Source organism: Oryctolagus cuniculus, chromosome 9 (assembly GCF_051225735.1).
Source record: "Oryctolagus cuniculus isolate XC-2025 breed Fujian yellow rabbit chromosome 9, ASM5122573v1, whole genome shotgun sequence".
In the NCBI taxonomy this organism is placed as follows: domain Eukaryota; kingdom Metazoa; phylum Chordata; class Mammalia; order Lagomorpha; family Leporidae; genus Oryctolagus; species Oryctolagus cuniculus.
In genome coordinates, this window is record NC_142875.1 from 34,490,229 (window position 1) to 34,502,286 (window position 12,058).

The 12,058-nt window shown below is 40.4% G+C and overlaps 1 pseudogene; it reads left to right on the top strand.

Moving 5' to 3' along the window:
* The first annotated feature begins 11,054 nt into the window (after positions 1-11,054).
* Positions 11,055-11,223, top strand: LOC127492258 (U2 spliceosomal RNA; annotated as a pseudogene).
* Positions 11,224-12,058: the final 835 nt, after the last annotated feature.

Genomic DNA, 12,058 nt, shown 5'->3' on the forward strand with positions numbered 1-12,058 from the left:
AAGGAAAAGAAAAAGCCAAGTCCTTCTACATTGATTTTTTTCTTGGACAGGCAGAGTGGACAGTGAGAGAGGGAGAGACAAAGAGAAAGGTCTTCCTTTGCCGTTGGTTCACCCTCCAATGGCTGCTGCCGCTGGCGCACTGCAGCCAGGTGCTTCTACTGGTCTCCCATGCAGGTGCAGGTGTCCAAGGACTTGGGCCATCCTCCACTGCACTCCCTGGCCACAGCAGAGAGCTGGCCTGGAAGAGGGGCAACAGGGACAGAATCCTGAGCCCCGATGGGGACTAGAACCCGGTGTGCCGGCGCCGCAAGGCGGAGGATTAGCCTATTGAGCCGCGGTGCCAGCCTACATTGATTTGATTGTAAAAGGATTTTTGACTGACTCCAAGAGATTCAGAAAACGGACCCCTTCATTTTTCCAATTTCTTAAATAGATTAAGCTCTTCTGGGTGGGGACAAACAGGAAAAAGTACTGTTTGTGAAACAGCCATTGCTTGCATCTGCTTGCAGATGAGAGGAGAAAAGGAACTCTTTCAGTTAAAACCAGCAACTGGTTTCTCCAAAAATGGAAAAACTCTGTCAACAATTACAGTGGCAATTATCTAGTTGGATTGTACTGGAAGATGAGTGTGGGAGAGAAATGAACTAGCTCCTTGAACAACTTAAATGTATAGATTTGACTTTACTAGAATTATGGGTACTTTCTCATCATTAAATTGTGCACATTCAGTCTTTTAAGTTAGGGCATAATCCAATAACAAGGACACACATTATTGCTGTTTGCTTTTGTTAAAATTCAAGAGAGAGAAAGAGGAAGAGAGGAATGTGTGCTGTAATGTTATGACAGTAAACAAGTATTGCACATATTTCCCATTCTCAACAGCTTTTCTGGTGTTTTGCTATTAAATTTTGTAGTCAATAGCCTTAGAAAGTATAAATAAATAATGGCCTTTTAGGCAACAATGGGTATACCTAGTAAAACTTTTTTCCCACCTCTGAAGCTCAATTCTACAGCCATTTTATTTAGCAACTGAAAAACTAATGTTCCTACATTCACTCCATTAGACAGATTTGAAAACATTACATCCCATCATTTCTTCTCCACCCCTCCCCATTCCAAATTGTCAATGTTAATTTTATAATTGTACTATTTGGCCCAGTTGTTTAGGGAGAATACATAGAGATACCCTTCAATGTACTTGGATTTTCAGAGGTCCTGTATGCACATATCACTGTGATGCCTTGTTCATGTTTTTCTGAATCTCCTTAGCATACCTGGTATTTGGGACCACGGAGCCAAATGCCAGAAGAAACCAATATCCAGAGAGGCTTTCAGCAGATCCCATCCATTCCTGAGTAGAGCATTCCCATCCTTGCCAGTAGATGACTGGCATCCAACAGTGCTCATCTTTCCCCCGTCCTGCCTTAGAGAGCTTGCAAGATCCTGGGAATGATGGAGCAACGATGGTCAAACGATTGGTGCTAGTTCCAGTCTCATGGACACCTACCTGGGACATAACATTGAAGTTTTCTGCCATTGGGAAATTTCTATCTATATCACATTTCTAAGAGAAGGAGACTTCATCAAGTTAGCAGGAGTGTGATTGAAAGGCAGGGAGCATTACCATTGTGGGAGTTTCTGTGGGACTTCTGGGGACAAAACACAATGATGGGAAAAGATGAACACTGTGTTCAAAGCACATGGGAGCCTTAGTCTGAAATGTTTACATCCATTTTAATGATTTCTGACTTTTTAATTTACTTCTCCAAGGCTACCATTATCCACAAGACCCTAAACTAACACTGAGAAACAAGATTCAGGAACACGGAGCGTATTTCTGAAGGGCCATTTCTTCAGAAAACATTCACCACACCCTTCTCTGTGACAACCTGCAGGGGAGGAAAGACAGACAGCGCCACCTCAGGAATGGTGCCATCCAGGGACATGTCCAAACAGTCTAACTAAGTGAAGAAGAGAAAATTAATTTTCCCATTTAATATCTACAATAATAAAAGTCAGATAAATTTAATAATCAGTTTATTTGGGGGTAATTTCTCGAACAGAGCAATCAGTAGAACACCATTAATCCAGTACAGAAATAAAGCCAAAGGCTAACTACAAAGTCACTAGTGGTTATTTTATAGTCAGATAAGATGTTTTGTAAAAAATTTTAAACATCAGCCTAATCATTAAATACACGCCTTGTTGGAGCAGATGCACTGCATAGCAGTTAGGACAGAGCAGTTAAAGCACGTCCCATATTGGAGTCCCGGGGTACAAGTCCTGGTTCTCCCTCTAATCCAGCTTCCTGTTGAAGTATACCCTGGGAGCAGCAGGTGGTGGCTGAAGTATTTGGATCTTCGCAATCCCCATGAGAGATCCAGATGGGGTTCCAGGCTCCTGCCTTGGGCCTGGCCCTACTCCGACTGTTACTGACGTTTGGGGAGTGAAACAGTGAATGGAAGAACTCTACATTTATCTGTCTCTTTACCTATTTCTCTCTGTCTTTCAAATAAATAAATAATTTTTCAAAAAATGTGAAGTACATGCTTTGGGAGTTACTACTAGGAATTAATGATTTTTAATAGGAGGGGAGGGGTAGAAAATATGTATTTATATTTTATAACCACATATGCATATACGAATTTTAAATATGTGTATGACATGGATATGAATACATATACTTTCCTTAGAGTCCCTTAGTAATTAGGAAAGTGGCAAGTGTCACTGTTAGTGTCTACAGAAATAAACTAATAGGCTGATTCCAAAGTATTAAGACTACACTGAAATTTCAGTCAGTTCTGAAAAATACTGTCTTTCAATTTTCCAGGCATTTTTTTAAAGATGTGTTAAATATTCGATGAAATGAAATTATTTGATAATTGTTTTTACCTATGTAGAAATGTTTTCTTACATTATTCAGCCTCCTGCACACAGGGTTAAAAAGCTGCACATTTCCAGAATGATTACAATCCTGGCTTCCGAAGTAGGTCAGCATCTGGGAAGAACTCTCTTCCTGTTCACAAGCAGACAGAGCACCACCCTGGGCCGAGTTTGCTGGCTGCCTCCACTGTTGCCTCCACCTTGCACCTGCCCTGGGAACTCCCCCAAAAAAGCCTGTGATAGTCCTCAAAGTGGGTTGAGCTAGTGCTCGAGTCCAGAGACTGGCTGCCCACCTAACACAGATTCATGCCAATCCCATTCAAATTTGCCTCCAACGAACACCTGAGGCTGAGGGTTTTTGCTCTGCAGCCTCCTAGAGAGCCTGGGCCTTGGTAGTGACTGCAGGGTGAATTGTGCCAGCTGGTTCCTGGTGCTCTCCTAGTGCCTTTGGCCCAGTTTGCCCACAATCTGAAGGCTGAGGAAGCATGGCAACAAAGGCCACCCTGAAGAAGCAGTGCATCCCAGAGGCCTGGAACTCATGGCTGCCCGCAGAGGGATGTCTGTGGTCTTCCCTTGGCTGATTTTTCCCAGTAGGCGAAAGCTCAGCTTTACCTCCCTCCACAAGCATCAGGGTTCCATCCTGAATGTGATAACGTTTGTTCCACACTGCGTATTTCCAGCATAAATTGCTTAGTCCCCTGTGAAGGATCCTTGACTGACAGGAAGACTCAGAGGTGTTTGGAGCAAAAGAAGTGCAGCAAGGATCCACCTCCTGAGAGTCAGGCTGCAACAACCCAGTCCCGGCTCTCCTATGTGTGTCCCCAACTCTGGAAAATTTTGGATAACTCAAGCCGCTCTGCAGATGCCCACACGATAGTGTCTCACTTTATTTGTTAGTTCTTATCTTAGGGTCAAATTAACCACATTCACCATAATAACAGTAAACATATATCTAGTATTTACATGTTCCAGGACCATTCTAAGAGCTCATTATAAATAAACAGTTAATTTAATCAACGCAAGAACATGACGAAGTACATTTTTCTGTTATATCCTTTTTAATTTATGTATATTTTAAAATAACAGGGTGCCACAAATAACACCTTTTTAATACTTTTTTATTGAATTATCTTAATGGCAGGGAGACAGAGATAGACATGGACAGAGAGAGACCCTACATTTGCTGGTTCACTCTCCAAATGCTCACAAAAGCCAGGGATGAGCCATATTAAAGTCAGGAGTCAGTAATTCTAGCCAGGTCGCCCCTGTGAGTGGCGGGGACCCAAGTACATGAGTCATTCTCTGCTGTTTCCCAAGGTGTGCATTAGCAGGAAGCTAGAATCAGAACTCAAACCACACACTCCAATATAGGATGCAGGCAATCTAAGTGACATCTTAACCTCTTCACAAAATGCCTGCCCCTATTATACCCATTTTACAGACACAGAAATAGAGGTCAAGTAATTTGTCCACATCTGGTAAATCTTGTACTCTCTATAGATACTCTTAAAAATATGACTTGCTGATAATATTATATAATAATTCTGAATGTGTTGATCTTATCTGCTTTATTCAGCTAATGTAGATTAACCTAGGAATCAGAATCACTGTGATAGGAGACTGATGGTGTGAGTCGTTAAAGGCAAGGCAAGAAGTCATATAAGGCACACATGCCACACAAAAACAGAAAAATCCTGACCTATGTTATGATATAGTAAAGAAATACATGTTCATTTTATAAAATAACACCACATGTTCAAGACAATGGCATCTCGGGGCCAGTGCTGTGGTATAGAGGGTAAAGCCAATACCTGCAGTGCTGGTATCCCATAAGGGCGCTGGTTCAAGTTCCAGCTGCTCCAGCTTCTGATCCAGCTCTCTGCTATAGCCTGGGAAAGCAGTGGAAGATGGTCCAAGTCCTTGGGACCCTGTACCCACATGGGAGACCCAGAATAAGCTCCTGGCTCCTGGCTTCAGATTTACACAGCTTTGGCCATTGCGGCCAATTGGGAAGTGAACCAGCGAATGGAAGACACCTCTCTTTCTCTCTCTCTCTCTTTCTCTCTCTCTCTCTCTCTCTCCCTTTGCCTCTGCCTCTCCTTCTCTGTGTAACTTTGACTTTCAAAATAAATAAATAAGAATGAGAAAAAAGAAAAGACAGGTTTTAAAAAATAATGGCATCTAGAAGGCAGAGAACAGATTAACACATTTTAGACAAATTTCCATCCTTAAGAGCAATAATGAAGAAAAAATGATAGTCGCTTCAACAGATAAGAACACTCCCCTCTGCAGTACAGCAGAATGAATACTGTGTTTGTAACCACTGTCATCTTTTATATAAAAATTGCCCTAACAGAATATGCTTCAAGAGAAAGAACACAGCTTTCTCTTAGTCACAGAGACCTTTCACCACCCTATCTCTAAACTAGAAAAAAAATAAACTCACACACAAATCTTTCTCTTATTCCTTCTTGGTCTCCAGCACTTCATCTGCCTCCATGAACTTTGTCCCACTTAGGAACTCAGAGGCAAAGATATCTGAATAAACACAGTGAATTAGAAAACTCTGTTGTCATAATGTTGAATTTGGAGCAAACAGCATTTGTAGGACATGTCTTCCAATATTGGAAAGTTCCATAGTATACTGCTAGAAGAGATGCAGACCCTCTGTGGATGTTTTTGCCTAACCTTACTCACTGGACAAAACATCTCATATTCTCTTGGGTAACATCCCATATTTCAAGACCTTTTCCCAAAAGTTTGGTTTTCTCAGATCCCAGCCCTTTTTTTGTGGTCCCTAGGGCATCCGTCAAAGCAACAATGAAAGAGCTGTACTCTGACTCATCCCCCAAACCCCACACAACGAGCACGACTGCATTTTTGTTCAGATGTCATACGAACATGCACCTCTGATTGTTCCCAGTTCCTTTTATCTCATTTCCTTCAGTCATTTTAAACTCTATACTCAGCTTCCATAATTTTTTTATTTAAAGTTCCATTATAGCAGTCTAATGATGCATTATTGTTGTGTTTGCTTATAGTCTACCTTGAGCCAGATACCTAGGTACAGGTACCTGTGAACCAGACAGATAGACATTTCATGTACTGAAAAAGGTTCGTTGATAAGAGGATCAGACAATTGACAGACATTGCACTAGTGCTGTATTATAATGAGGACATGGAGTGGTAGCAGCCATAGGAAGTATCAAAGGCAGGAAGCAATCATAAAATGCTGTTTTCCAGAAATAATGCATTAGGTGGTAAGGGTGAGAAGGCTAAAATGTGGAAGCTGGAGGTGAGTCCTAAGCAGAAGGAGGAAGATTTTTTAGGTAATGAGGACGCTAAACCATGTTAGGAAGCTTACATTGTATCCTCAAAAGAATGTGAAATCAACAAAGGATTTTAGAGGTGATGGGATTCAAGTTATATTTTAAAATGATCATTTTGTCTGAAATAAAATCAAAGGGAATATTCTGAAACTAAAGAACCCATTGGAAAGATGTCAGAGTTGGTCAGGTCATTTAATGGTGGCCTAAGCATGGATCATGGGAGTATGAATAGAGAGAAATGGATACTTCCCTGAAGTACTTAGGGTACCACATCTTCAGGAACCGGGATCAACTCTATGTCAGGCAAAGGAGTCAGTCATTGAATGCTGTTAACTAAAATAACGGCAGAGAAGAAGGGAGTTGGGAGGGAAATAAAATCAATGAGCTCAGATGGTGCATACCAGGCTTTAGGCGTGAAATATCCAACTGGAGATGTCCAGTGGGAGAAGGAGAAAGGATATGTATCCCTAGACTTCAAAAGAATGACCTGGGCTGGATTCAGGATTTCAGAGTCAATAACAGACATCTCAAGCCTCCAAGGCTCCTCCAACAGCAGGCAGTCCACTTAACACGGACACAGTATAAAAAAAAAAAAAAGAAAAAAAAACGCACAGTGACGCAGAGTCAATAACAGAGATAAAACTTAAACTACAGAAGAGTGTAAGATTGTTTAAGGAAAATGTTTAGATTAAGAACATTAAGAAGGCCCAAGAAAGACCCCAAAAATTCATTTTTTCTATACATTCATTCATTTTTTTGCATTTAATAGATGCAATTGTTATTTGAGCTGACAGAGGAGGAAAACAGTATATTCTACATAACAAACTAAGAACCAAAGAGGTTAATTAGCCTAAAAGATAATATTGCTAGTACTGTGATTATTGAGACCAGTTCTGACCCCTAGTTCAAAGCTCCTTCCAGTATATTCATTTATCTCTAGTTTAGGTAGCAGAAGCTCCAAATCCTCACTACTTAGTGCCTTGTACTTTCATTTTCTTACTTTAGTTGCTCTTACATTAGCTAAGATGTCTTGACTTTATCAATGTCAGTAAGCACCATAATTCATCTTAGAAAATGGATACATACCCTAAATCAAACTATCCTTTATCTGCAAAATCTATTTTTTTTAATTCAGTGTTCTATTTATGCAAATAGAGAAGTTTGTTTACAGTCTTTCTGGAAAACAAAAAATCCACACTTCCTACATTAGCCTTGTAAATAAATATTAGAGCTGGTTTGGGCTCAGTTCCCATCTCAGCACTTCCAGATAAATTCCTCCTGGTGACCGAAATAGGCTCTCTCTGCTACTGCCCCAGCCTGAGATCTGTGAACCTTAAATCAAAACCATCCTGACCATGTAGTATTCCCAGGCTCCTATCTTCTTGCCTGAATTTATTGCAGCACCAACATGGTGAGATGAAATTTTTATTATTTTTCATTTATTTGCTACAACTGAAAGTTCACATGCAATATTAACAATTTTCTTTCAAACTACCCATCATTTTGCTTATGTCTCAGTGTTCTTTATTGGTCCCTTACAAAATTGTTAACACTATTTCTGATATACTTTTCAATATGTTTTCTATGATCATTCTGATAATCCTTCAGTACCTTTTTTGGCTTCCTAATGGTCATATCTCTTTCATGCTTTTGTAAAATCTTTTGAATCTATGTCAGCTTGTCACTGTGTATTGTTATTGTTTAGTCATGGACTGTTAACCCCTCTAGGAGATTGTCTCATTTTTGTGTGCCTAGTATCTAGTATTATGCCCTGCACTTAAGAAACATGCAATCAATAATTATTCAACTCATAAGTGAAGGAAGGAAGGAATGAAGACATTGCTTAATTATAATTTGACTAGATCTTCTTTATGTCAGTATTATCTTAAATTCTCAAAATGCTCACACATACACAAGTGTGGATGGAAATATCTTCAATTAAAACACCTAGCCAGGGCCAGCACTGTGGCACAGAGGGTTAAAGCCCTGACCTGAAGTGCCGGCAACCATATGGGTGCCAGTTCTAATCCCGGCTGCTCCTCTTCTGATCCAGCTCTCTGCTATGGCCTGGGAAAGCAGTAGAAGATGGCCCAAATCCTTGGATCTTGCACCCATGGAGGAAACTCCTGGCTCCTGGCTTCAGATTGGTGCAGCTCCAGCCCTTGCGACCATCTGAGGAGTGAACCAGAGGATGGAAGACCTCTTTCTGTCTCTACCTCTCTCTGTAACTCTGACTTTCAAATAAATAAAATGAAGTCAAAGAAAACAAACAAATAATGGGACTTTATTCATGAGCTGAAAGACTCAACATTTTTAAGTATCAGTTCTTCCTAAATTCATCTATAAAGATAGTACCAACCAAAATCCTGGTAAAGGCCGGTGCTGCGGCTCACTAGGCTAATCCTCCACATTGCGGCGCTGGCACACCGGGTTCTAGTCCCAGTCGGGGCGCCAGATTCTGTACCGGTTGCCCCTCTTCCAGGCCAGCTCTCTGCTGTGGCCAGGGAGTGCAGTGGAGGATGGCCCAAGTACTTGGGCCCTGCACCCCATGGGAGACCAGGATAAGTACCTGGCTCCTGCCATCGGATCAGTGCAGTGCGCCAACCACGGCGGCCATTGGAGGGTGAACCAACGGCAAAAGGAAGACCTTTCTCTCTGTCTCTCTCTCTCTAACTGTCCACTCTGCCTGTCAAAACATAAAAAACAAATTTTTAAAAATCCTGGTATTTTAGGGAAATTGATAAACTAATCCTTAAATATGTTTGCAATTGCAAATGATTGCTATAAGAAGCCCAGCCTTATTGTGAAGATGTCACATTTAAAACTATGTACGATTCTCTTAAGAATAGATGTACAATTATATAGCAGTGGAAAAGGAGAGCATTTTCAAAAATCAACCTGTGATTAGCAACATCACCTGATGTTTGACAAAGGCAACCCTGCAGTGCAGATAAGAAAGATTTTTTTTTTAACATTTAATGTAAATGGTTTGGAGTCAGTTGAATATGGCAGTGGTGACTCCTGACCCCCTCACTAACCACATTGTACACTAGATGAGTTTTAGACATATCAGAGATCTAAATATGTAAAATCACAAAATCGTTTCAAAAACAAAAATCATGATGACCTTAATAATCCAAGCAAAGATTAGTTAACTGTGATAAAAAAAATGTACTAGTCATAAAAGAAAAAAGTTATAAAGTGAATTTTTCTGTTAAAATTAAGAATTTATATTAAACAAAATATGGTTAAAGACTGAAAAGGCAATATATAAACTGGAAGACCATATTTGTTAGACATATATTCAACAGCAAGTATTTTATTTCTGGTATACTTGAAAACTCCTATACTTCAATTTAAAAAATAGCAGATAATGAAATTTTAAAATGGTTAAAAGTCTTGAACAGACATCTCACAAATGAGGACAAATTGTAAGGAAAGAGGTGCAGGACAAAGAGGAAACAGAACACAGACTCACAGCCAGAACAGGTTTATTCAAAGACCTGAGGGGTGCTAACTGCCAGTTTGTACATAGAACAAACACGTGGCAGAAAGCAAGAATTCTCCCTCAGGCCAGGTTTTATTAAACATAAGGCAGCTGAGGGCCACAAGGGAGAGGGCATTGGGTGGAGCTAAGCTGGTTTGCATAGGCTTTTTGAGGGCTCTCAGCCACATAGGTAGGGTGTATCATAACCAACCTGGCTTAGGAAGATAAATGCAGAGGGTGAGGTTGAGCTGGCTAAGAATGTAAGGGAATACTGTTTGTCCTTGCCCAATCAATCCTGACTCTGAGTTTAGATAGGGAGATTGTGCACCAGTATCTTTCTGGCTGCTTCCTGCTGCTGAAAGGCATTGATGCGGGATGGGGCATCCATACTCTGGATCAGGTGGACCGAGGACGAGTAGTTTTGTCATGTTCCTTTAAGATGGCTCAGGATATAGCACTCATTCATTCCTGTGAGAACTTTTGAGCTACATTAATTAAACATGGCAGAAATAAAAGTGCTATGATTATGAGGATAGAAGGAAATAACAAGCTGGCCTGCGGGAGAGTTCTTGCCTTCTGCCATGTTCAACCTATGCACAGGCCAGCAATTGGCTACCTCAGGTTTTTGAAAAAATCTGTTCTGGCTGTGTGGCTGTGTTCTGTCTCCTCTTTGTCCTGCCACTCTTTCCTTACACAGTGGCTAATAAACACATGAAAAGTATTAAATTCCAGTATTACCAGGGAAATGCTGATTAAATCAGTGTTATACCATTTACATGCCCACACAGAATGGCTAAAATGAAAAAGACAGTATCATATTTCTCAAGACCATGAAGCAACTGGAACTCTCATTTACTGCTGTTGAGAATACAACTTGGTTCAACCAATTCAGAAACTGACAATGTCTATTAAGGCTGAATGGGCTCACACAGAATGACCCAGCATTTATTCATATGTAAATAATCCACAGAAATGCTGTTATATCTCTTCAAAATTCATCGGTTAAAGTCCTAACACCCAGTGTGGCAGTTTTTAGAGATCTGGCCTTCAAAGAGGTAATTAATATTAACTGAAGGAATAAAAACAGGTCCCTAATTCAATGGCTAGATTGTCCTTTGAGACAGAGACAGCAGGAATGTGCACATAGCGGAGATGGTGAAGGCACAATGAGAAGATGCCTGTCTGTAATGTTCAGCCTCCAGAATGGTAAGAAAATGAACTGCTCTTGTTTAAACTACCCAGTATCTGCTACTTTGTTATGAAAATCAAAACAGAATCACAAATGCATTCAGACGTTCCCAAAAAGCCTTGTAGAAGAATGTTTCTAGAAACACTATTAAGAATAACCAAAACCTATTGCTTCTCGGCCTTTTGGCTAAGCTCAAGTGTAGTATCAAGTGAAGAATAACCAAAACCTAGAGACAGTCCAGATGTCTATCAAGTATATTTATGGAAGTAATTTGTATAATAGAATACAAGTAGGCAATGGAAACCAATGGATTAATGCTAGACACAGCAACATGAATGTATCACACAAATACAACATTAAGCAAAATAAACTAGCATAAAGGAATACATAGTGAATGTTCATATGAAAAGATGATGAGGCAGTCAGCCGGCACCACGGCTCACTTGACTAATCCTCCACCTGCAGCACCGGCACCCTGGATTCTAGTCCCAATTGGGGCACCAGATTCTGTCCTGGTTGCCCCTCTTCCAGGCCAGCTCTCTGCTGTGGCCAGGGAGTGCAGTGGAGGATGGCCCAAGTGCTTGGGCCCTGCACCCACATGGGAGACCAGGAAGAGGCACCAGCTCCTGGCTTCAGATAAGTGCAGCGCTGGCCTTAGCAGCTATTTGGGGGGTGAACCAACCGAAAAGGAAGACCTTTCTCTCTGTCTCTCTCTCTCACTGTCTAAGTCTGCCTGTCAAAATAAATAAATAAATAAATAAATAAAAAGATAATGAGGGAGTCAAAAACTAAATGTGCGATGTTAGAGATGGAAAGAACAGTTACACTTAAAGGTCAGTAACACAAAAGGAATACCAGAGTGTTTTCTGAGATGTTTCTAGAATTCGGATTCTTTATTTCAGAAATGCTGGTTATATGTATATGTATCATTTATAAAAAGTCACTGATCTTTTATTTGATTTTGTATGTGCCTCATGCTTCAACAACAAGCAAGTGATAGTTTTGAAATCCAAACCCAAGTTTCCAGGTTTCAGAACTCTTGATTTTCCACTACATGATCAAGTGATTTTATATTCAGGTCATATTTGTGTATGTTATTTTTCTATAATCTGTCAATAACACTTGTAATTAAAGAATTTAAAGTTTTGCAAAGACTAAAGAACTCCCTGT